Source organism: Micromys minutus (assembly GCF_963924665.1).
Source record: "Micromys minutus genome assembly, chromosome: 29".
Taxonomy (NCBI): domain Eukaryota; kingdom Metazoa; phylum Chordata; class Mammalia; order Rodentia; family Muridae; genus Micromys; species Micromys minutus.
In genome coordinates this window covers 1,013,667-1,036,799 of record NC_137964.1, presented here as the reverse complement: position 1 = coordinate 1,036,799, position 23,133 = coordinate 1,013,667, and the positions used below count along the sequence as shown (strand labels likewise).

General features: G+C 45.1%; 1 protein-coding gene across 1 annotated transcript in view; it reads right to left on the bottom strand.

Moving 5' to 3' along the window:
* SDK1 (sidekick cell adhesion molecule 1) overlaps positions 1-23,133 on the bottom strand; it is a gene marked incomplete at both ends in the record, with an annotated part of 923,105 nt that overhangs the window by 604,148 nt on the left and 295,824 nt on the right. The gene's annotated exons all lie outside the window — the stretch shown is intronic.

Sequence of the window (23,133 nt, the reverse complement as noted above, 5' to 3'; positions counted from 1 at the left end):
TGCCCCCAGAGAAAGAATCTGAAAAGAGGCATCTTCTCAGTATATCTTAATAAAAGGCATTAGACACTCACACCCTCTTTGCAGTTTGGCTCTGTAACATTGCTGCTTTGGAAAAGTGAGGATCAAATTCTCTGAAGATCTGTAGTTGGGAAAGGGCATTGGCGTTGATATGGAAACCTAGTGACAAAGGTCAGTGTCCAGACATTCCTGGGCCTGGCCTCCAGCAAGGAGGTGTCTAGACCCCGTTACGGTACAATCCTTCCTCCCGATACCCACTGGCTCATTTTCTTCACTCTTGACATTGTTGGTTCACTGCATTTTGTGGTCTTCCAAATGTTAACACATGTCATTAGACAAAGCAAGAAATACCACATGTTAATGTACCGTCCCACCTTGTCAAGTCTTTAAATAATGAGAAATGTCAGGTTCATAGTGGCACAGGCAAGATTTCAGAAATTCTCATTTTTCACTTATGAGTTCAGTTTTTATCATGAGCCACAGATACTGTCAGACGCCTCCCCACTCCCAAGGAAATGGGCTTATTTTATTCATTTTCTAAAAGAGGGGGGGAAGGAGGAAGGGGGAGAAAAAAAGGTGCCAAACACACAAATCTGAATTAACATGGTCTGTCTGTCAGTCACAACTTCAAGTGAGAACGTAGTGCCAAGAAAAGAGCAGCCAGCTTGGCCGCCAGCTCAGAGAACTGGAGAGGCTCTGCCTCCTCGAAACCATCTTATATTTGCATGCAGCTGAAGGACTTTCTACGTAATTCACAATTGAACAAAGGGTATTAAAAAGACATCTATCAGAGTCAAAATTTAATGCAATTAATGATTTTTTACTACTCCATCAAGGATGCCCTTAAGAGAGTGAGGTTCTTCTTTTTTTAAAATCATAGATGCTTGAAAAGGAAGAAACACATGCCAACTGGAATCTGGCTCTGCTGGCTGTCTAGAGCCACATCCAGCTGCCAGCAGCTTTACCATGACGCCTTTTGCTTCACTAGCGAAGCTTCAGTGCAGGGCAGAAAGCTAAAAGGTCTTTCTCTGTGTTCCCAGGGAAGACTTTTGACTTTGGCAGGAGTTCTCAGGGCCACCAGAGTCCGGAGAGCTGTGGCCGGAGAGATAAGGAATATAAGAACAGAGGCATCGGGATTAACATCCGATAAGCCATTTGGCAAAGAAAGACTGGGGACCCCTCCCAACCTTGGGCTACACATATAACCAGAGCATGACGACAACAACGGTGGCAGCGGCGATGACGACGAAACCTGCAATATGCGTGTACAAGGCCCCAGCGGAAGAGGCTCTTGAGTCTCCTTGGGCTGCACCTTTCCCCAGACCCACCAGCCCATTGCCATCCTCCAGAAAGACTTCCTCTTTCTAACAAACTGTCTCTCTCTCTGTCACTGGCCAAGTGTATGTAGGTCTTTGTATCAGAATCTCCGATCCACGCATGTAATAGGAACACACTCTGTAATAGGAACGCAGCCTGTCACAGGATTAAGCCAGGCTGTACTCACTAAGCATTAAGACCAGCGCCGGAGGAAGTTCTACTTGCTAGCATCTATTAGAGCTGGGCTCCAAGGAAGGAACCGGCGTCTTCGGACAGAATGCTGACTCTTGGGCTTCATCCAGAACACGTTTACTTCTGGCTTTCTAAATACCACACATAAATCAGCCCGCAGTCCTTAATGCCAATAACCATTAGGCCAGAGAAGTTGTTCCATTTAAAGAAAAACAGGTGTTCCTACTTTCAATTACCTCAGAATTCCAGAGAAGCCTAAATATTGATTTGATTATTTATTCTTTCACTCAACAAATATTTATTAAAGACCTACTAGGACTCCTAGGAGATGGGGATACAGATGTGAATTGGAAAACAGACTAGAATAAAAATCCGCACCTCCATAAACTTGTCTTCTAGAGTGGGGGATAAGCAGTACACAAACACGGCGTATACAGGGCACTGTTGGGTGAACGCCCATCTCTCTTCTGTACAAATGACTTCATATGTGTTGATGAATAGGAAGCTGATATGGCCATGAAGCAGGGAGCCACACTGATTTATGCATCGTTTCCTCCAGAATATTAATGCTACAACATTTGCACGAACAAGTTTTATCATTTATTAAAGAGTGAGCCCTAGAATTAGGAGCACAATTGGCAACAGCAGCAGCTGCTGTTACCTGCCTTGGAAGTAATAATAATAAACTGTGCTGGTTTGCTGAGTGCGGTGGTAGCCGGTTTATCTGCCCACGGCACTTCCTACTGCATCCTGCTACTGAGAGGTACCAGGATAAGCCAGAAGACTTTCTCCTTTGTATCAAAGCAGAAAACCGACAAGAAACTTGCTTGGACTAATATTTGTCATCAGCGTCTTGACTGGAAACTTCCATAGGTTTTCTGTTTTGTTGTGTTTGTAAGTATGCCTGAGTGTGTCGTGTGTGTTTGCGTGTGTGCGTGTGTGTGTGTGTGTGTGTGTGTGTGTGTTTGTGTGTGTGTGTGTGTTTGCGTGTGTGTTGACCAATTGTGAACCTCAGACATCCTTTTTCATGTATTGTCCATCTTGATTTCTGAGCTAGAATCTCTCAGTGGCCTGGAACTCACACAGCAGGCATGGCTGGGTTGCCCACAAGCCCCAGGAAGCCATTCCTATGTCTCCCCACTGCTGGGATTACAAGCATGGGGACCTGGCTGTACAATCTCTGTCCTTTAAGCTTCCTCAGCTAGCAAATACCGTGTAAGTGCCCAGCCCAAGCTTCATGGGTTTCGAATGGTTTGGTCCAATAGAATTTGCCCCATAAATGGCTAAATTCTGTTGTTCTAAACACAAGGGAGACAATAAGAGTATGGAGAACTTGTGTGCGGATCACTGTTACTGTAAAGAGAACATGGAGGGAGAGGAGGGGAGATATGAGGAAAGGGGTGGCCTCCCGGAGGAGGACAGCAGGTGTGAGTCTAGAAACAGGAGAGGAATTTGGGTAGGTGGAGCAAGTGGTTGGGGGAGGGAACAGGCTGCAAAGCCAAGAGCAGGAGGTGTCTGGGCCTCTAGAGTGTAATCCTGACACCTTTGCCAATGCTCCCTCAGTACCCACCTGCCTTGAGCTGAGGCGGGAAGCAGGGTTAGGAACCCAGGAAAGAGCACGCCCTGTTAATCCAGAGATGCATGGTGCTGCTCTGCAGTAGTGGCAGGAAGCAGCAGAGGCAGAGACGATGTCGAGGAGCGCTTGAGTCTAGTCACAAGTACACGAGACACAGAAGAACCAACGACAATTGCAAGGTTTCTGGCCACAGGTATCAGAATGACAGAAAGATGGTGGTTTCTTAAGTGCACATGACTGCGGAAGAGGCAGGACCATGGAGCCAGCCTGGGAGCCAGAGTGCCCGCCCTGTGGTATGCATAGACAGGCAACACCCAGTCAGGTGGACACACAGAACAACCGACATGAAATGGCACAATCTCAAACCATCAGCAGTGTACAGAAAAATCTTTGATTTAAAAAGCAACCTTTAACAAAGGCATGAGGCACACAAATTAAGTAACATTAAAAACAAGTTAACAGGTTGAGATGAGATGAGCCTGTAGTCCCAGGATGCTGAGAGACTAAACAGCTAGTGGACTGAAAAGTTGAAATCAACCTACCTTGATTAATTAATAATAAATATTTAAGCAACTAAAAATGTCTTCTGTTTTTTTTTAAGCCCCCAAAACTTTAAAGACTTAACAAACATTCTGATATAATTTTATTTTGAAATATAGTTATGTTTTAAATCACTTGGTAAGAAAACTAAGCTCAATTTATATAATCATTCTGAGTGAAAATTATCCTGCAAGAGAAAAGGAAATTAATCAGTGGCTGACACTCCTCCTTAAGGTAGGCAACAGAACTTAGCATCCAACTGCAGTGTTAACAGCGACTCTGAGTCCAGAGTTCTTCCCAGGAAGGAGTGGGAGTGAGCAGCCTGTCAGGCAAACACAGAGAGGTCTTGCATGGGGGAGGTGAGGCTCAGGGCTGCTCTGGAAAGCCTAAAATAGCTTTTCTCAAAAATTTCCCTTTAACAAAACATTCTTACTTAAGGCACAGACAATTCTATGAAAGGTTTGTTTTGTTCCTCAATGACAGAATGCCTAAAACCCCTTTGGCTTAACTAGACATTCTGAGGGCAATAAAGACAGAAAATAAATTGCATAATAGTCATTATATTTCTACATAGAAATATTTCCCCTTTTCTACAAATTTTCAAGTGTCTATAGACAGTTTCTCAAGATAGAACTTATCCTAGTCTGAAAAGAAAAGAAAAACTGAAAAAACTGAAAAGATCTGAACTTGTAAATTTATGCTCTGGTTACAATAAATTCAGACTAGTAAAGAACATGAAAAAGACCACAGAAAAAAAACACCAAATACCGAGAAACCAAACAGTATATGCTTTTGAAAAAAATGTGTAAATTATCTGAAAGGAAATAAAATATTGAATTCAGAAAATGCAACATGCTGAAAGACAGTGGGGGTCGAGGTTAAGGGGGTGTAGACAGGAGAATCCACAGCCAAAACTCACATTACAAAAGACAGCGAGGAAAAAACTACATCAGGGCCCTAACTTCTTACCTCAAAGACTAAAATAAACCCAAAGCAAGACTCAGCAGATCCAAAACTGGCTCACCAGAGGGTGGAACCAATGGCCACAGCAAAGCAAAGCAAAGGGTCAAAGGCCGAAGCCAGTGTCACTGAAGACCATGTGACCATTGGGACTTCAGAGAAAACCTCAAGCTCATAAAACTGACATCTTAGAGGATCCTAAAAGTAAACTCACATTATGTGGACCAGTCTGCAGAATCCTGTAACAGGAAAAGGAATGAAGTCCTTTCTCAAAGGCTTCTGCATACAGTATCTCTAGACACTGTGGGTTCCCCAGAGGTTTCACTGCTGTTTGGAGAGTTAGCTTGGAACTGAGAGCTCTTGTCCAAAAAGAAAAGATGGGCTTCCGAGAACATTCTACAGCATCATGCTGGCAAAGGCAATCTAGTTATATAGCATTTATGAACTTAGATTAAAACAAAAACGCAATAAAAAGATTAGCATCTCCAAGCTGCCACAGTGGTTCAGCAGGTAAAGGTGCTACTACCAAGCCTGTTGAGCTGAGTAGGACCCCCAGGAGCCACAAGGTAGAAAGTGGCAACTGACCCTCATGGTTGTCTTCTGAGCTCTACGTCCGCCATGGCCCACTTAAGCTTATCCCAAGTGAGTGAATGAATATATGTATTGATACTGTCTTACTTCATGTTTGCCCCTAGCACATGTACTGACAGGATGATGCAGGAAAGATTAGCATGGCCCTTTCACAAGGATGAGACACAAATAGATGAAGTTTTCTATAGTGTGTTGATAGGACCAAACACATATGAGACTCTCAGAGAATTAATAAAAATGTTTGAAATACAGTAAGGTTACTTTTAATTTAATGGGGGCGACTGTAGCTGAGATTCCCACCACATGGGGATAAAGAGACTGAAGTGGTCACTTCCTGTAGCCAGGCAGGACTTCCAAAGGAAGGAGGTAGCCATCAATCCACCCACCTTCAACTCAAAATTTGTCTTGCCTACAAGATGTGCAGGGATAAAGATGGCGCATAGTCCGAGGAAACAGCCAACCAATGAATGGCCCAGCTGGAGACCCATGCCCTGTGAGAGAGCCCATCGCTGACACCAGTAATGATACTCTGCTGCACTTGTGGATAGGAACCTAGCACAAGAGTCTCCTGAGGGGCTTCGTCCATTACAAATAGAGGCAGAAGCAGAGACTCACAACCAAAAGTCAGGTGGAGCCCAGGGAGCCTTGTGGGAGAGAGGGGAATAGGAGTGAGCAAGCTGGAGGGCTCAGGATACCACAAGAAGACTTGGAGTCAACTAACCTGGGACCACAGGGGTTCACAGAGCCCAGGCCGCCAACCAGGGAGCACACAGTGGCAAATAGGTATTGTAGCAGGTGTGAAGCTTGGTCTTTATGTGGGTAGAGCAGGAGCTGTCTCTGTCTCTGTTCCCTGCCGTTGGATCCCCTTCTCCCTACCTGGATGGCTTGGTTGGGCCTCAGTGGGAAAGAAACACCTGCTGGGGGTAGGTGTTCCAAAGTTGGATGGTACCTAAGGAAAGATCCCCTTCTCTGAGAAGAAGAGGAGGTGGCAATGGGGGAGGGAATTTATAAGGATGGGACTAGGAAGAGAGGAGAAAGGGAGGCTGTTATCAGAATGTAAAGTGAATAAAAAATAGATAAATATATTAGCTAATAGAGCCCAGTAATGTTCCAAAAATAGGGATATTTCAGGTATTCAAGGCTGGTTCAACACAAAATAAATGGCATAATCTACTGTGTGAATGGGAAAAAATATCATTTATCTGCCAAGTGAAACAGAAAGAAGCTGACAAGATTCAATGTTCACGATCCTAAAAAAACAAACCTTCAGCAACCGAGAACAAAAGGGAATGTTCCTAATCTCATGGAGAACACTGTAAAACGCTACATCTAACCACTAGTCAATCCTGAATGTCTTTTCCCTAAATTTTGTAGTCATTCAAGGATGTCAGCTCTGATGATCAGAAAGGCCTGCCCACTGGAAAAAGCGAGCAAAACATGAATAACAGACATATATTTCAGAAGGAAGAAGTACACGTGTCCCTGTTTATGGATGAATTAGTTTTCTATGTAGGAGATGGTGAAGAAGCTATCAGACATGGGCCTCTTGGAGCCGCACACAGATCACGGGAGACTGCGGTACAGGGATCAGCACAGGGAACACACACAACAAACATGCTGAAGATAAGACATGTGAAATCACCAACAACAGGGGTACTTAATTTTAAGATGATTATCTGCTGCAAATTATTAGAATTCTGATTTCAGAAATCAAATACAGAGGGGAGTGGCTGAAACGATGGTTCAGCTGATGAGAACACTTGCTGTTCTTGCAGAGAAATGGGGTTTGGTTCCTAGCACTCACAAGGCAGCTCACAACTGCCTGTAACCATAGTGCCTGTTCCTCTGCTGGCCTCCACAAGCACCTGTACATGTGTGTGCATGAACATGTGAGCACACGCAAATAAAAAAATGAAATAAATCTTTTTAAAAAAAAATTGAAAATGCATCTAAATAGATGGGAAAACATTCGTGTTCACAGACTGAAAGAGTAGCCACAGTAAAGTTGTCAAATCTATACAAATACACCATAACAGTTAACAGAATCCTGTTAAAATACCAGCAAGAATTTCCATTGATATGCTAAATTTATTCTAAAATTTATATGGAAAGGCAAAGGAACTAGACTACCTAAGATGACTTTGAAAAGGAATAAAATGGGAGAAAATTGCTCTTCTTGATGTGAAGGCTTAGTCTCCAGCCACAGTAATAATGCTGGCTTGGTACTGACAGAGGGGTCAAAGAAATAGATTGGGGGGCACATAGGAAAGGCCAGACACAAGACAGACAGCCAAGTGACTTCTGACAAGGGTGAAAAGCAGACCCAGTGGAGGAAGAACAGCCTCTAAAATGAAAGTCATTTGAATCAACTTAACAACCCAGAAGGCAAAAGAGTCCTATCACATGCAGTATCAACTGAAAATGGATCATGAATGTGAATGCAAAAATACAAAACTTTTAGAAAGAAAGATCTGGAATGTAGAGCCAGGCATACAGTCTTAGGAGTGGCAGGAAAAAGAAGGATGAGGGGGTGGAGTGGGGGGTGGCTCAGTGGTTAGGGGAACTCCTACTCTTGCAAAGGACCTGAGTTTGGTACCAAGCACTCACAACAGATGGCTCACAACCACCTGCAGCTGCAGGGACCTGACCCTCCTTTGTGGATTCTGTGGGCACCTATATTTGTATCTACAGACACACAGACACATGTATATAGTCTAAAATAATAAATTAAAAGCGTGCAACATTACAAAACCATAAAATGGAATCTTGTCAATTTTGAAAACATTGGATCTGCTGAAGACTATATACAGAAAACCTAAAGACTGACAGGCATAGATGTGTGTGTGTGTGTAATGTATGGTGTATATAATGTATGTGTATGTGTAATGTATGGCTGTACATAATGTATGTGTGTGTATGTGTGTGCATATGCATGTATAATGTAAGGATATGTGTAATGTATGGGTGTATGTAATGAATGTGTGTATATGTGTATATGCATGTGTATGTGTGTATATGCATATGTGTAATGTATGGGTGTGTGTGTGTAATGTATGGGTGTATGTAATGTTTCTGTGTATATATGTGTTTGTAGGTATGTGTACATGTGTGTATGTGTATGTACATGTGTGCATGCATGTATTTGTATATGTATGTATGTGTATGTGTGTATGTGTATATATGTGTATGTGTGTATGTGTGTGTACATGTGTGTGTATGTTTATGTGTATCCATGTGTGTATCTGGGGGGGGGCATATACACTATGTAAGTTTGAAAAAGACACGAGAGTCTTGTGCGACAAATCCTAAAAACTCATGAGCATAGCCCAAGCAAACAGAAAGTGAGAAGATGCGTAAGAGAGACTGGGTTGCAGAGGACCTCCCAGTGGGACGTGAGCACCTGTGAGGCTCTCGGTGCCAGTGTCCACTAGAGAGAGTGAGCTAAACTACCTCAGAGTGAGAGCCGGGGAGCGCTCACTAGTTAGACTGACTTGGCTTCCCAGCACTGATGCTCAACAGTTCACAGCTGACTGTAACTCCAGATCTACGCTTTTGAACTCTAACACACACACACACACACACACACACACACACACACACACACACCAAGTATTTTTTTTTAACCGCCATAGCTTGCACTGCAGTCTTTCTGGAGTGGCTGAGGTAATGCTAGTATACCAGCCAGGCTTGTCAGGATGGAAGGCATGAGGTCACTCACACACTTCGGGGGGGCTAAGTAAAGTCATACACCCAGGGTGCAGGATGGTGCTTTCTCCTCAAACTAGACAGGCAACTCCAGCACAGCCCTGCAACTGCACTCTTGGGCATTTGCTCACACGAAAACCTGTACATGCACACTGCAGCACACCCACAGCAAGGGTGCTTACCACTGGTAATAAAATAGAACACATCCGATCCAGCAAGCTGGATGCATTTGCAAGCCAGTTTGTGGAATTAGAAATGGTGACACACACTATGGAACAGTCTACATACATTCTTTTTTTCCCTTTTATTGAATATTTCTTAAATTCATACTCCAAATGTTATCCCCTTCCCGGATTTCCTCCCAGAATCCCCCTATCCCATCCCCCTTTCCCCTGCTTCTATGAGGATGCTCCCCCACCCACCCACCCACCCACTCCCTCCTGCCTCCCCACCCTGGTGTTTATTCCTCTCGCTGGGACACCACGAACCTTCCCAGGACCAAGGGCCTCCCTTCCTATTGATGCCAGACAAGGCCATCCTCTGCCACATATGCGGCTAGAGCCATGGGTCCTCCAAGTGTACTCTTTGGATGGTGGTTTAGTCCCTGGGAGCTCTGGGGGTTCTGGTTGGTTGTTCTTCCTATGGGGTTCCAAACCCCTTCAGCTCCTTCAGTCGTTTCTCTAACGCCCCCATTGGAGACCCCATTCTTAGTCCAATGGTTGGCTGTGAGCATCCACCTCTGTATCTGTCCGGCTCTGGCAGAGCCTCTCAGGAGACAGCTATATCAAGGTCCTAAAATGCCCCAATTATAGGCATAGCTATCGCTGATCACTGGAAAACCAGAACAAGGGGGTGAGATACAAAATCAAGTGAGAAATACAGCAAATGTCCTTCAGCTGACTGTACAGATGTCAGCTGGCCTGGCTGAGAGCTCACACTGTCCTTTTACAGTACGACTGGGAAAATCTGAATTAAAAAGTATTAAAGTATAAGGGGCTCTGTGTTTCCTTTCTAATGATTGCACACAAATCTATAGTTGCCTCAGAGTAAAACTACAAACAAACACAATTAAAGTGAGAAAAAAAAGTAGAATTTTCTTTTTAAAACAGATGATTCTATTTTTATGCATGTGTATCTATGAATGGGTTTGTACACGTAATTGCAGATTTCCTTGTAGTTGGGAGGAATGTGCTGGATCCTTTGAAGCTGGAGTTACTATGAGTTGTCCAAAGGAGGTGATAGGAGCCAAACTTGGATCTTCTGCAAGAGCAGCCAGTGCTCTTATCTGCTGACCCACCATCTCCCCAGACCCAGGAGAAAAAAATCTAATCCCGTATCTCACAAAGACCACGGTGACAAGACAGACAGATGGGAATGATAAGAAAAAATAAATTCACACTTACACATCCTAAGGAAGCTGGACAAGTGGCCAGCAAGCACACGGGAAGCTGTTTGACCATAGACTGTGACTGCACTAAGTGTCCACAAACATCATGGAAGTGTGACCTTCACACACAATGAGCAAGAATGGTCAGACCCTCCGCCATGCTCAGCCTGGACCCCACCTCCAATTTCCCTGCTTACACTAGAAAGAGAACCAATACAATTACGTCTTTTTTGTATTTTAAAATACCTTAAAGGAAGGCATGCCTCTTCAGACAGGAACCTGCAGAGGACACAAGGGGGATGGGGAGAGAGGGAGAAGGGGCAGGGACAAAAGGGACAGAGGATAGGAGAGTAGGAGGATAAGAGAGGAGGGCAAACAGCCCTTTTATAGTGAGTTGGGCATGAGGGGCGGGGCCGTGGAGGAATGCTAACTTACAGATGTGGAGAGCTTTTGGAGCCACACTAAAGAGAATTTGACTTTGGGGAGGACAAGGAAGTAAGCTCAGGTAGGAATCTGATGTAGGGCTAGAACAAAGAAGTAGTCAGCAGGCAAGAAAATGACTTTGGGACAGGGCAGGTTCATATATCTTTGTCATTCTCATAAGTCCTTAGAAACAATGGTCCAGGGACTTTCTTTATTGTCCTGTTTATTGCTCGACTATTTGTGTTTAATGTCCTGCTTGTTCTTTGACAGTTGTGTTTGCCTTGCTTGTTCCTTAACCTAGATTACTTGCATGTAATTTAATGGTATAAAAGCAGACTGGAAAAAAAAAAAACCCCTCAGCCTCAGAACTGGCTGGGGTCATGCTAAAAAATAAAACAAACAAACAAATAAATAAATAAATAAATAAATAAAATACCTTAATAGAAGGTGGAGTTTGCAAGGTTTTGTTGAGGCCATTAAGGGAGAACTTATCTCCTTCTGGTCAAAGAAATTGGATCTGACTTCACCTCTGGCCCTGCACAGAGACTCAGCATTCTGATTTAAACCAAGGTTAGAACATTACAGACTATTACCCCTTCCCTATGCATTAATTCAACTGAGTTTGTCAATAGCCTGGCCTACCGCTCAAGAAGGATGTTTACCTAAAGATGACTAAGAAGATGGGAGGAGTAAAGGCCCCATAGGAAGATCCTGTAGCCACCCTCAGACTATAGATCTTCACTGCCCAGCCTGCTAGCTTTTCCAAGTCCTCACTTTAAAGGATAACTTTTCCTTTTCCTTCTCTTGGTTTTTAGGTGCCGTTGAAGAGCCTAAGTGTGCTTTCCCCAACTTCACACTTCACTTCGTTCTTCTGCCCAGGGTGCCACGACCTTTCCCTGACCATTCCCTCTTCTCTATCACCCTCTCCCAGGCAGCTGCTGAGATCTGCATCTTGTCTGTTCCATTGTCTTCTGTCCATACTCTAATAAGAATTGTTCCTGAACTTCCTTCCCAGTCCATTCCTAAGCTCCTTTGGCAGTGTGAGTTCTGCAGTTTGACAATCACTGAGCTTTTACTACAGGCCCAATAGGAAATAATTTTAACAAATGTCTCATGTTCCTACGCCAGCCTTATCATATAGGCTAAAAAACAGATCTATAAAATTGTATATATATATTATACATATTATATTATTATATATTATATATATTCTAATATATAAATTGTATATATTATACACCTACATATTTGTGTGTATATATGTGTGTGTGTATACGTACACAAATGTATGTATATGTGTATATATAATTCTATATGTATACATATGTATATGTGTATATATAATTACATATGTATACATACACACTGTGTGTATGTGTGTGTGTGTATACTGAGTCAGACAACAGGTGACTTGTTGAAGGTCACAGAAGAGGACCTGAAGTTTAGGTCAACCTCCTGTAATCTAATAAATTCCAACACCATGCAAAGTGGAAGTAACTACAATTATCCTTGCATATGGAGGTACTAACGTTTATGACTGAGAAACAGTTCACACCTCAGTTCTAAGCCTGGAAAAGAACAAACAGAAGCCTGTCACCAGTGACTGTTCTCAGAGAAGTGGCCAAGACAGTCATCATATAAGCCGCACAATCCAAGATGATTATATCAAATGCCCCACAAGCAAAACAACATAAATTCTTCAAGACAGAAGGAGCAGTGTCAACTGGCTAGCTGATACAACACAGCATTCAGGCAAAGCAAAACAGAATGTGAAATTAAAAAACAGAACAGAAATAGGAGAAAAGTGTTTGCACCCAACTACAACTATGCACCTAAGCAGTCTGAGAACAAACGGAGACTCATGATGGCAGCAGTGAAATGTGTCCCTGACACAAGACACATTTGTTAAAAATAAATGAAACACAAATCTAGGAATTTAACTCAAACAAAATGATCTTTTCTGCATACAACCCTCTAGGAAGCTGATTGAACAACAGACATCAAATCATCTGGGCTTACCTATAACTTACTTTTAATGAGATGTGGGTGTGCATCTTTAAGTAGGCCTGGCAAACCACCTCTCCCTATGACTGAAAATTTTACAAACCCAATGACTGCCATTTCCTGAAACTATGTAATATCAGAAAAATAAACATTTCTTGTAAATAGTACAATTAGGCTAATAAGCACATAAAATGTTTTGTGTCACTAGCTAATGCAAATCAAAATCATATTTAGTGAGATACTCAGCTCAAATAACACAATGAAATGTCTCTAAGGCTAAACGGCATGTGTGGTTAAGTCTATGAGGAAACTAGAATTCTCCAACATCAGAAGAGTTCAGAATTTAAATGGGTACACTTGTTCAGAGTGTTAAGTATCAAGGTACCCCATGACTCCTCATTGTAGAGAAAGGTCTGCCCACATAAAGGCTACACACAGATTCATTAATACATTATTCACAGCAAAAGTGGAAACAACCCAAATGCACTTCAGCTAATGAATGCATAGACAAAGTCAGCTGTTTGCACTGAATGTAAAGTCTGCTGATGAGGAGCAGAGAGCATTTCCCAAGCCCATGGGAGGCTTTGGGTTCAGTCCCCACCAACATGGCAGGGATGTTTCCAGACAACATTATGGTAAGTCAAAGAGAGGAAGGAATGGCAAAGGGCCACATGTTTCATAACTGCAACTAATATGGAAGTTACTAATTAAGGAAATCTATCTGGACAACGTGAATTAGTGGCTCCTGGAGGGTGGGCTGCAAGGCAGGGGGAAAGAATGGAAACGGGACATGAGTGACTGCCGTAGGTACAACGTTCCCCTGGGGAACGTTATAAAATTGGGTCAGGGTGATGATGGCATATATAACTCTGAAAATATATTAAAAGCTTGAATTATGAACTTTACACAGGTGGATTTTACAGCTATATATATCATCAACTAGCACACTAGAAAACAGTAGTGTTTGTGGTGGACAGAAGGCGGTATCGTTTCAGTTCCTGTGTAGATGTGCAAGCCGAGGCATATCAGGGCTGCAGAATCTGCCCAACAGGGCCAGGAGGAGGCAAAGCCAGGACTTATGTCAGGGATGCTGTTACCTAGGGATGCTTGCCACCTGCACTGCAGACACAGAAAGGCTCTGTCTGGGCATGAGCAGTAGCCAGCTAGCAGAGGAAGGGAAACCATGAGAGAGGAGCAGCTGCAGGACGGGTGGCGTCCCCAAAGCTCAGAGGTCCCCAGCATCCAGAGCATGCTTCTTCAGTAACAGGATTTTGGCAGAGGCTGGCTCGATGAAATCTGACAACAAGAAAAGGAAAGCTTGGGAGTCTTCAAACTTTCCTTTAAAATTGTCATCATTGAAAGAACGGGGGTTATACAAAAATGAGCTGAGCGCATTTCCAGCTCCCAGCGCCTCTGTGTGAGGCGAAATTCGGTCATGCTAGCTGGACTGCATGCCATTCTTGAGTCAGAGACAAGAGAAGGCAGGGAAGATCCAGAACTTGTCTCCTGTGCCCCCATCCCCACCCTGCACCCACAGGGAAGGGCTCATACAGGAAGGTGAAGAAAAATACCCAAGTCCTGATGAAGATTACCATAGACTGCCATTTGCTTTGGGTTTTTGAGACAGACTCTCAAGTAGCCCAGGCTGGCCTCTTAAGCCATTCTGTAGCTTAAGATGACTTTGCATGAGGATGAATTCTGATCCCCTGCTTACCCCTATCAGCACTGGGATCATAGTTGTACGACACCATGTGTACAGTTTATGCCGTGCTGGAAATGGAACTAGGCAAGTGCTCTACCAACTGAGCTATGTCCCCAGTCTCTCTCTCTATCTTTCTCTGTCTCTGTCTGTCTCTGTCTCTCTCTTTCTCCCCCACTCCCTTCCTCCCTCCTCTTACTTCTTTCTTTAAAAAAAACCCTGTATTTTAAGAATAGATCTTACTTAGTTTTTGTTGAGGTGCATGTATATTTGCCTGCTTGTCAGTATGCATATGCATGTATATTCGGATGCCCACAGGTCTCACACACGCCAACAGAGGTCTAGGCAAGACTCGCATCTGCATTTCACTCAGTTCTAGTTCCAACTTGCTTTCCACCCGCACGTCAGCAGTGTTCATAACTGTCTCAGTTGCCAGTGCCCTGCAGTCTCGGGCAGGGCAGGAGGGCATGGACGCTGGGAAACCCACTGGCTACATTTCACTGTGACCACGGGGTCATTAATAAATAATACATTCAAAACCACCCTCACAGCTTCAGAAGCAAACCGTAAACATTCCGCCTGGGCATGAGATAAAATGTTAAGTTGTGGCCTTGTGAGCCGTTTCTGGAGCTAAGATCTGGTCAGGTTCTTTGCTTGAAGCTGTGGCATTTTACCCAGAGCGGGATTCTCACAGCAAGTCCTCACCAGCGTGCTGTGCATTATACAATAGTGAGGAAAGGGGGCATCTGGGAGCAAGGCAACGGAACCCAAGATAAACAGTCTAAAATGCAGCTCGGGAAGAAATAAATAACCTTTCCTGGCAGGATTCATCAGCAGAGACACACAATCAGCAACATTAAATGTCTTGAGACTGGTCGGGAGGCAGGGACAGAAAAGGGTAGAGTGGGGTTATAATTATCTGGACTATTACTCCACCCCAACGTAGGAGGAGGCATCCCAAATTTGCAAGGCCGGAACCTGGAATGCTGCTTCCCAGTAGGCAAGGATTTTGTCATTCTGAGACTGGAGGTGTGGGGGGCTTGGCAATTATATTTGAAAACGGTGCACAATCTTTTACAACAGAAAGCCGGTGTTCGACGGTGAGACGTCACTGTGATTGCAAACTGTTGGGTGATTCTTGTAATGACTTGAGGAGTACTGAGGGAATAAAGTAGCCGCAGGTGGCCAGACAAAGAAGAAGAAATCCTTCACTCTGCAGGCAGTAATCAGGTTGAAATACTTTCTCCATTACACCCCAAAATAGAGCAGACAGTGATACACAGGCCTTCCCTCATTGCACGACTCTTCCACACAGAGAAAAATCATATTCATACTTTCTGTGGCAAACTGTCAATAGTGCTATTTGCTGTCACAGTGCCACCACAGCCGCCTTCAGTGGAAATGCACTCACACTAGTCCTTGAATGATTCTGCAGATCTCCCTGGGTCGGATGAATCTGATCTTAACATCCTATAGTTACCAAAGGTTTGACCTCGACTTCGTTTGGATACATTTTGTAATCATATTGTGTGTGTGTGTGTGTGTGTGTGTGTGTGTGCATGCATGCGCAAGCATGTGAATGCTTGCATGTGTACAGAGGCATGTATGTGATATGCACATACAGATGCCAGGGGTCTATATCCAGTATCTTCCTGAGTTTCTCTTCGCCTTTTAAATTTTTTTCCTTTTTCTTTCATCTTATTTTTTTAAGACTGTGTCTCTCACAGATCGTGGAGGAGCAGCCAAGCCAGATTTCCTCTGCTCTCTGTTTCCCCAGAGCTAAGATTGTGGAAGACACTGCCACTCTTAGACAGTGTGTGGGGGGCAGAGATCTGAACTCAAGTCCTAGTCCTTGCAAGGCAAGCACTGACCGAGCTATCTCCCAGCTCCAAATACTGCAAATACTTTTTAAAAACATGTTTAACATATAAAGAAAAACAACTATGCACTGTTTCCATATGCAAATGAGCACCATAATCTACAGGCTCCAGCTCCTGGGGGTGCCTATTGACCAGTGACATTTTCCTAGCAATCAGGGCCCACGGGCCCTACTAAGTCCACCAAGAAACAGCCCCACCAAATGGCTCAACTGCATTACTGTCTCTAGAGAAGCCCTGATATTACCAAGGCTTTCCTGAGTGTCAGCAAACTTAACCAAGGTGAAATGTTTCTTCAGTCTTATGACTTTCACAAGGTGCCCAGTGCCAGGCCTCTGGGCAGGCACATGAAGGGCATACAGAAGATGTTTCTAACAGCCAGGGCTCCCTAGGCAGCCAGTGATCCTGATTCTGTCAGTCAGATGAAAGTTCTGAAGTAAGCAGGTCCAGCCATGCCCTACAGGCTCAGAGCAGTTTAAAAGGCTCCACCTGGAGCCGGAATGGAAAGAGGTGATCCACACAGCAACCGGCATCTAAAACACCAGGTAGCAGGGGCAAAGGTCAGCTCTGGAGGTCACCTGGAAGGTCATGGACACTGCCTTCCTGGGGACGCCGTGACAACTCTGAAGTCAAAACTACAGAACTCTATCTCTCAAAGCAGAAGATGCCAAAAACTAGGACTCTTTCCTCCAAGTCTTCTGACTGTAATTAACAGGTCTCTGTTGCATAAAGCAAGGAATTACTATGGTTTAGTAATTCAAGGATATTAACAATTTCCTCGATGCTAAATAGGATTTCTACTTCTTGAACTTCATTTGAGCATTTAAAAATGTTAGCACTCTGTTCTGCAGGCTGGGATCTTCCAGCTCCTCCATCATCTGCCTTCTCTAATGCCTCCAGCATTAGCCATTCGCATGTCCATAAAAGATAAACCGAAAAGGAAGCAGGCAGGAAGGTAAACGCTCAAATTTATCTTCTTTACTTCAGATCACTACTCAACATTGCAATGGAAGGAGAGGAAACTGAGCAGGGACCCCCGGGTCTGGGAGCCAAGCCTGCGGGTACCTGCTTCAGAACTGACATTTATCCTCGATCCCACAACACTGGTACCGAATTACTATGAAGACAAATTTTCCCGTTGCCGCCACAGCCACGGGCAAGTGGTGCAAAAATACACGGAGAAGCAAACAGTTCTGGTTAAGTGGAGATCGAGCTGCATTCGAAGACAGGGAACACGGATAACTTAGACGCAGATTATCCTTGCTGTCCCGATTGGTCCAACAGTATGTTTAGTTAAGAGGTTATTATGTAAATTACGACTCTGAAAACAACGGGAAGAACAGCTAATGGGGCGTGGGAAACAGTGAAATGAGGTGCATGGAACAGGAAGGTGCTGGCTGACCGGAACTAGGGAGGGCGGAGCCCTGAGTGAGGATGATTGGCAGGGAGTTATGGGGTGGAGAGGAGCTGTGGACAGGGAATTAAAGGGGGATCGAGGGTTGCTGCTCAGCCTGGAGGGAGGCTTGGGGGACTGGAAGGCTGCTGGGTATCAGCGAGGCACATGGAAGGTAGAGAGATGCTGGCAGACTGGGGATGACAGGCAGCTTCCTAATCTCCCTGGAGATCAGGCCCCTCTCACAGCCCACCACAGCCTCCTGTATGTGAGGTCATACACCAAGTCCCTCCTCTGCAGGTAGGGATGTGACAGAGACTCAAGCCAGAACGGTCACGCCCCAAGACCCTCCCCCAAATGTGAGGACAGGACCACACCCCCAGATATGAAGATGCGGTAAGCCAACAGGAAGCACCCGCTGTCAGACACTGAACCATCCCACAAACTGTACCTATGAGGCCTGTCCATAACTAAAGGTGTGCAGGAATTACTCCATCGTCTGAGAGCTTCTGTCTTAAGAGCTGTAACACCGCAGCCACTGCCAGAAGCTCCCCTGTACCCCTCGCGCTAGTCAGTCTCCTGCTGGCTCAACATGGCCTTAGGCAGTGGCAGAGATGGAGAGGGTCATCACACAAGCCATTCCCCCTCCCTGCTGGAGCTCTCTCCCTTTCACCTGAACCCAAGCTCCTAGCTGGACTAGAGATCTCCGTGTAAGGCCTCCGGAATGCAGGCCCAAAATGGGGGTGTGCTAAACCACAAGAACAAGTGGGCGCTGTGGATGGTTGCTGGTAATGAAGAGTTTACACCCTGACACCCAACCAACCATTATATCTGCATTTAATTTTCTTTATATTTTTAGCCTCGGTTTTTCTATCTGTAAAGTGGGTATAAAATTTTCAGTGGCACAGTTTTAGAGAATTAAGTGATTTAATGTCCTAAACTAACTAGATAGGGTTGACTACACATGAGTTTCTTTTGTAGTATTTCATCCTATTTGTGACAAGCTGAAGCAGGAGAATGACTAAGGAGGAAAAGGAGAACAGATTAAATGTATACCCCGATTCTTTTATTTCTTTATTTGTACCATCCAAAATCGAGATCCAAAGTAGCTTTTTCCTTTTTTCTTTTAAGTCCAAGTCCTCCCCACCTAATAAATTACTTCGTTCTAGAACACAGTGAACAGAAATTAAATCAAGCCAATACAGATGTTGATAAAAACCCGATCAATTTAAAATGAATAATTCAATCAGGAAGGTGTCCAAAGGTTTCAGTAAATCTTTCCCCACATCTCACATACTTAACACTGAGCCACTGACTGAAAAGGTTTTCTTCACCTCAATCGTGAATCCAAGAACACACCCTGCAGAGCCCTGTGACCTGGCAGTCCTCCAGCACATTCATCATGGGTGCACAACCACAGGGGGAGAGATGCTTACAGCTGGGTCCTGGAGGAGTGAATGTTCTTGGCCTGACATGTTTTCTGTTCTTTCACGTTTGATTCTCACCCTGTTGTAGGTTACTGAGCAGCTCAGTACAAGCTGCAGCCATTACTGTACTGTTCAAATAATGTTTAGACTCAAACAAGTCCAAGTGAGTGTCCCAGACAGCACCGTGTGAGCATCTCACGGTGCACACGCCTGGCTGCATGTAAGGAAGCTGCTCAGTCAGAAAAGTTCTTATCACGTAATATGAGGAGGAGTCCACTCCTCTAGGAACCATTAAATAGCTTGTGTGTGTGTGTGCGAGCGCGTGTGTGTGTGTGTGTACAGGGGGGGAGGGGGATATAGGGGGGGCTCACTTATCGCATGGTCCTGAACAACAAGTGTGTACTTTTCATGAAGAAACTTTACATCTGGCCGGCAAATCGGATTGTGCCAAGTCAGCCCTTCTCTGACAGAGCTTCCTTGACGGAGCTCCCTTGTGAATGAAAGAAGAGGGGCAGGGTAAAGGACTTGGATTTACAAAAGATTCGGCTGCTTTTCTTGAAGTACTGAACATCCCCACTGCATCTGAAGTAAGATTCAATTTATGAAGAATTGATTTATCCACAGCTTTCCTAGAGCAATTCTGAATTGGCATAGACATAAGTTTATTGGATCAATGAAGTGGCCAACACATTTTTATTGAACACTTAGTACATGGAAGGCATTGTGTCAGCTACAGAGGACAGACAGGAGAAGGCCTGGCTCTAAAGACAATGCTTCTTCTGATATGGAGACAGGCTTTATTCACAGAGAACTGGATACTGAATGTTACATGTCCCTCATGGTACACATGTCTTGACATTTGTTCCCCAGAGTGTGACGCTGTCTGGGAATGTTGTAGGAAGATTAGGAGAAAGATTAGAACTGTTCTCCCTGGAACCCGGCCTTCATGGTTGTGCAACATGAACCCACTTCCTGTTCCCACGCTGCTTTCTGACTGCAGATGCAATGTGACCAGCCAACTGCCTCCTGTTCCTGTCACTATGGCTTTCTTGTCTTGGTAGACTGTAACACCTCACATGTTGAACCAAAACACACACTTCTTAATAGGCTCCTGTCAGCTGTCTGGTCACAGCAATAAGCAGCTAACACACTCAGTAGGGAGTGTGGTGGTGAATCTGCCAAATAAACTTGACTCACATAAGCAACTGAATGGTGGGGCAGCCAGAGGTCCTCCCCAAGGTAGGTGGACCTCAGCCCATTTCTTTAGGGCAATGGTTCTCAGCCATTAGGTGGCGACCCCTTTGGGGTCACATATTAGATATTTATAATATAGTTCGTAGCAGTAGCAACAAAAATAATCTTATGGTTTGGGTCACCACACCACGAGGAACTGTACTGGAGAGTCGCAGCATTGGGAAGGGTGAGAACCTCTGCTTTAGGGCCTGCAGAGCAGAAAGCCTGGGAAGGGCTGGAGCTGCGACAGCAGGCTGTTCTCACTTGTGGCATTTCTGGCTCTCAGGTCTTGGAGCACGAGCAGCTTCCCAGGGTCAGTAGTTCATACGTGTCAGATCTCTTGGCCTCTGCAATGCCTTCTAATTAAACCCTTCCTTTTCCTCTGTCTCTGTATCTGTCTGTGTCTGTCTGTCTGTGTCCTTCTCTGTCTCTCTCATTCTGAACCATATAAACAGGAGCCTTCCAATCATGCCTCATTCCTAACTATCCTTGCCATCTTCATCCAGTCCTCCCCCGCTCCTCTGAAGACCACCCTGGGACCATGTTTACAGTCCTTCCTCTAGAGTGAACTCTGCAGTATTATGCATGGCCTTGGACTCATTGCCAACCCTTTCAGCAAGGCTTTCAGATCCAACCAAGAATCTGTACCCCGTATGCTAAACCCTGACTCTCTACATGGCTCCCACTAACCTTCCTACCACTCTCCTCCCTGAGAGCCTGTCACCAAGCCAGTGACTGTACTGTGATACCAGCTGGCCCTGTTCTGCGCCTCACTTCCTTAGTCAACACTGCTATGGAGCTCCTCTTTATATATTTGCTTGGTTGCTTATTATTTGAGTCAGAGGTTCCCGGCTCCCTGACTGACCTTGAACTTGCTATGTGATGACCTTGAATCCACCTGTCTATGCGTCTCCTCTGCAGGGATTGCAGGCGTGGTTCACCACACTCACCGTACGTGGTAGACTGAACCCAGAGCTCACACACGCTAGCCAGCACTCTACCAGCTGAACTACACCCCAACCTGGCTCCCTTGTTCCGTCTGCTCACTCAGGCGTGTGTGTGTGTTGGGTCCAGCATTCACACCATCAAACAGTGGTAGTCTGCCCCGGACACTGACGGAACGGCTTCTATGCTCATTCCCAACATGCCATGGGCAGCACCAAGCAACCAGCGTGGTTGATTCCCACACGGCACATCCTGCTGCTCACACCAATTGATCATACTCGTGCCTACACCAACCTGTGAGTGACTTGTACACTCCTACTCAGGGGCTTCTGTAGGTGAGTCCCACTCAAGTCCTGTACAACGGGCTAATCCAAACACCTTGAACTTCTCTCCATGGCCAACCCTGTGGCCAACCCCACCCTCAGCCGATTCCTCTCACTATTTTTTAAAGTATAATGTAACTCCCTTTGGTCCAATCTCCCTAGAGTTCACATTTGCATATCCAAAGCTCATTAGTGTTCCTGCTAAATCAAAGAGCCACCTGCCCTTTATCTCCTCTGGCTACAAAGACTTCGCAGAGGCCCCAACATGTGAACCTGCCTTCTAATCCCGAATCTAAGAGAAACAGACTAATTTCCCCTCTGATGAGAATTATATTACACCTTTAGAAGCATAAATCTGTTCTGCTTTAAGATTTTTTTTCCTATTCCATATCCCATTTAATGTACCCTTCTTAACCTGGGCCTTTCTAACTTGAGATTCTCGGGACGCCCTGCACAGCACTGCACCCAGTAAGAGCAGTGTGCTCACTCTTGGTTAGAGCTGTGGCCTCAGAGCCCTGGCCACTCCCCTGCAGCTCAGCTACCCTCTTGCATGCTGGAAGGAGCTGACAGGCAACAGTCTGACTGTAGGCAGCAGAATGGGTTACTCCGGCCTGGGGACCCTCTTCTCCCTTGCAACCTTTAAGAAGGTGAACAATACTCTGGTATCTCTAGCTTCAAAACTCGGCCTCATTCTCTGTGGTCTTAATAACTCAACCTGAAGGATGGTTGGTCTCAGTGACCTTCTCTGGACCCTACACCCTCCCTCCTCAGGCCCCACATGTACCATTCCCCTGCCTCTCTCATCAGCTGCCTAGTTTTTAGCAGATCTAAGGCCTCCGTGGTTTCCTCTGTAATTCTGTGCCTTGGGCTCCATTGCTTCTTGCTTTTCCCAGGCTCTTCCGCTCACTAGGGCATCCTCTCTCTGTGTTGATGAGCTTCTCTGCCAGCTTCCTCCTTCAGCAGTGTTCTCCTCATCTGGGACACCAACCCCACTGCAAACCCTCTAACTCCTCTCTCCATTTCCAGTCTTCACCCATCACCTCCCCTGCACAGTCCCCATCCTTGTTCAGCCTGCTTCTTGCCTGGATTATTGCAAAGAGGCCTGCCTCTCATAATGCTCGATGTGCCTGTCCTGATTCCTGCAGGCCTCAAGTGTTCCATGACATCACAAAGCTGACTCGGGCCAGGACGTCTAGAGAGCAAAGCCTGGGGCAAGGGTTAAAGGATGGTTTTTGGCTTGTGAAGTGCTTGGAGAGCTACAGGAGGCAAAGAAACAGGTGTGTCAAGCCAGAAGTAAAATGGTGAATAGGATATCTCTGACTACAAGGCAGAAACCCAAGGACAGACAAGCCCCCTCACTTGTTGAAAACTCCTGGGAAGGATGAGAGCACACTCAAAACAGTCCACAGGGAGAAAGATAGGAAACTGAGTGGCCTGGACACCTCCATAACTCACTGAGCAAGGCTGGGCTCTGAGGAAGGCCCACCCCTGAGGTCTTCTAGTCGTGAGTATCCAGACCTTGG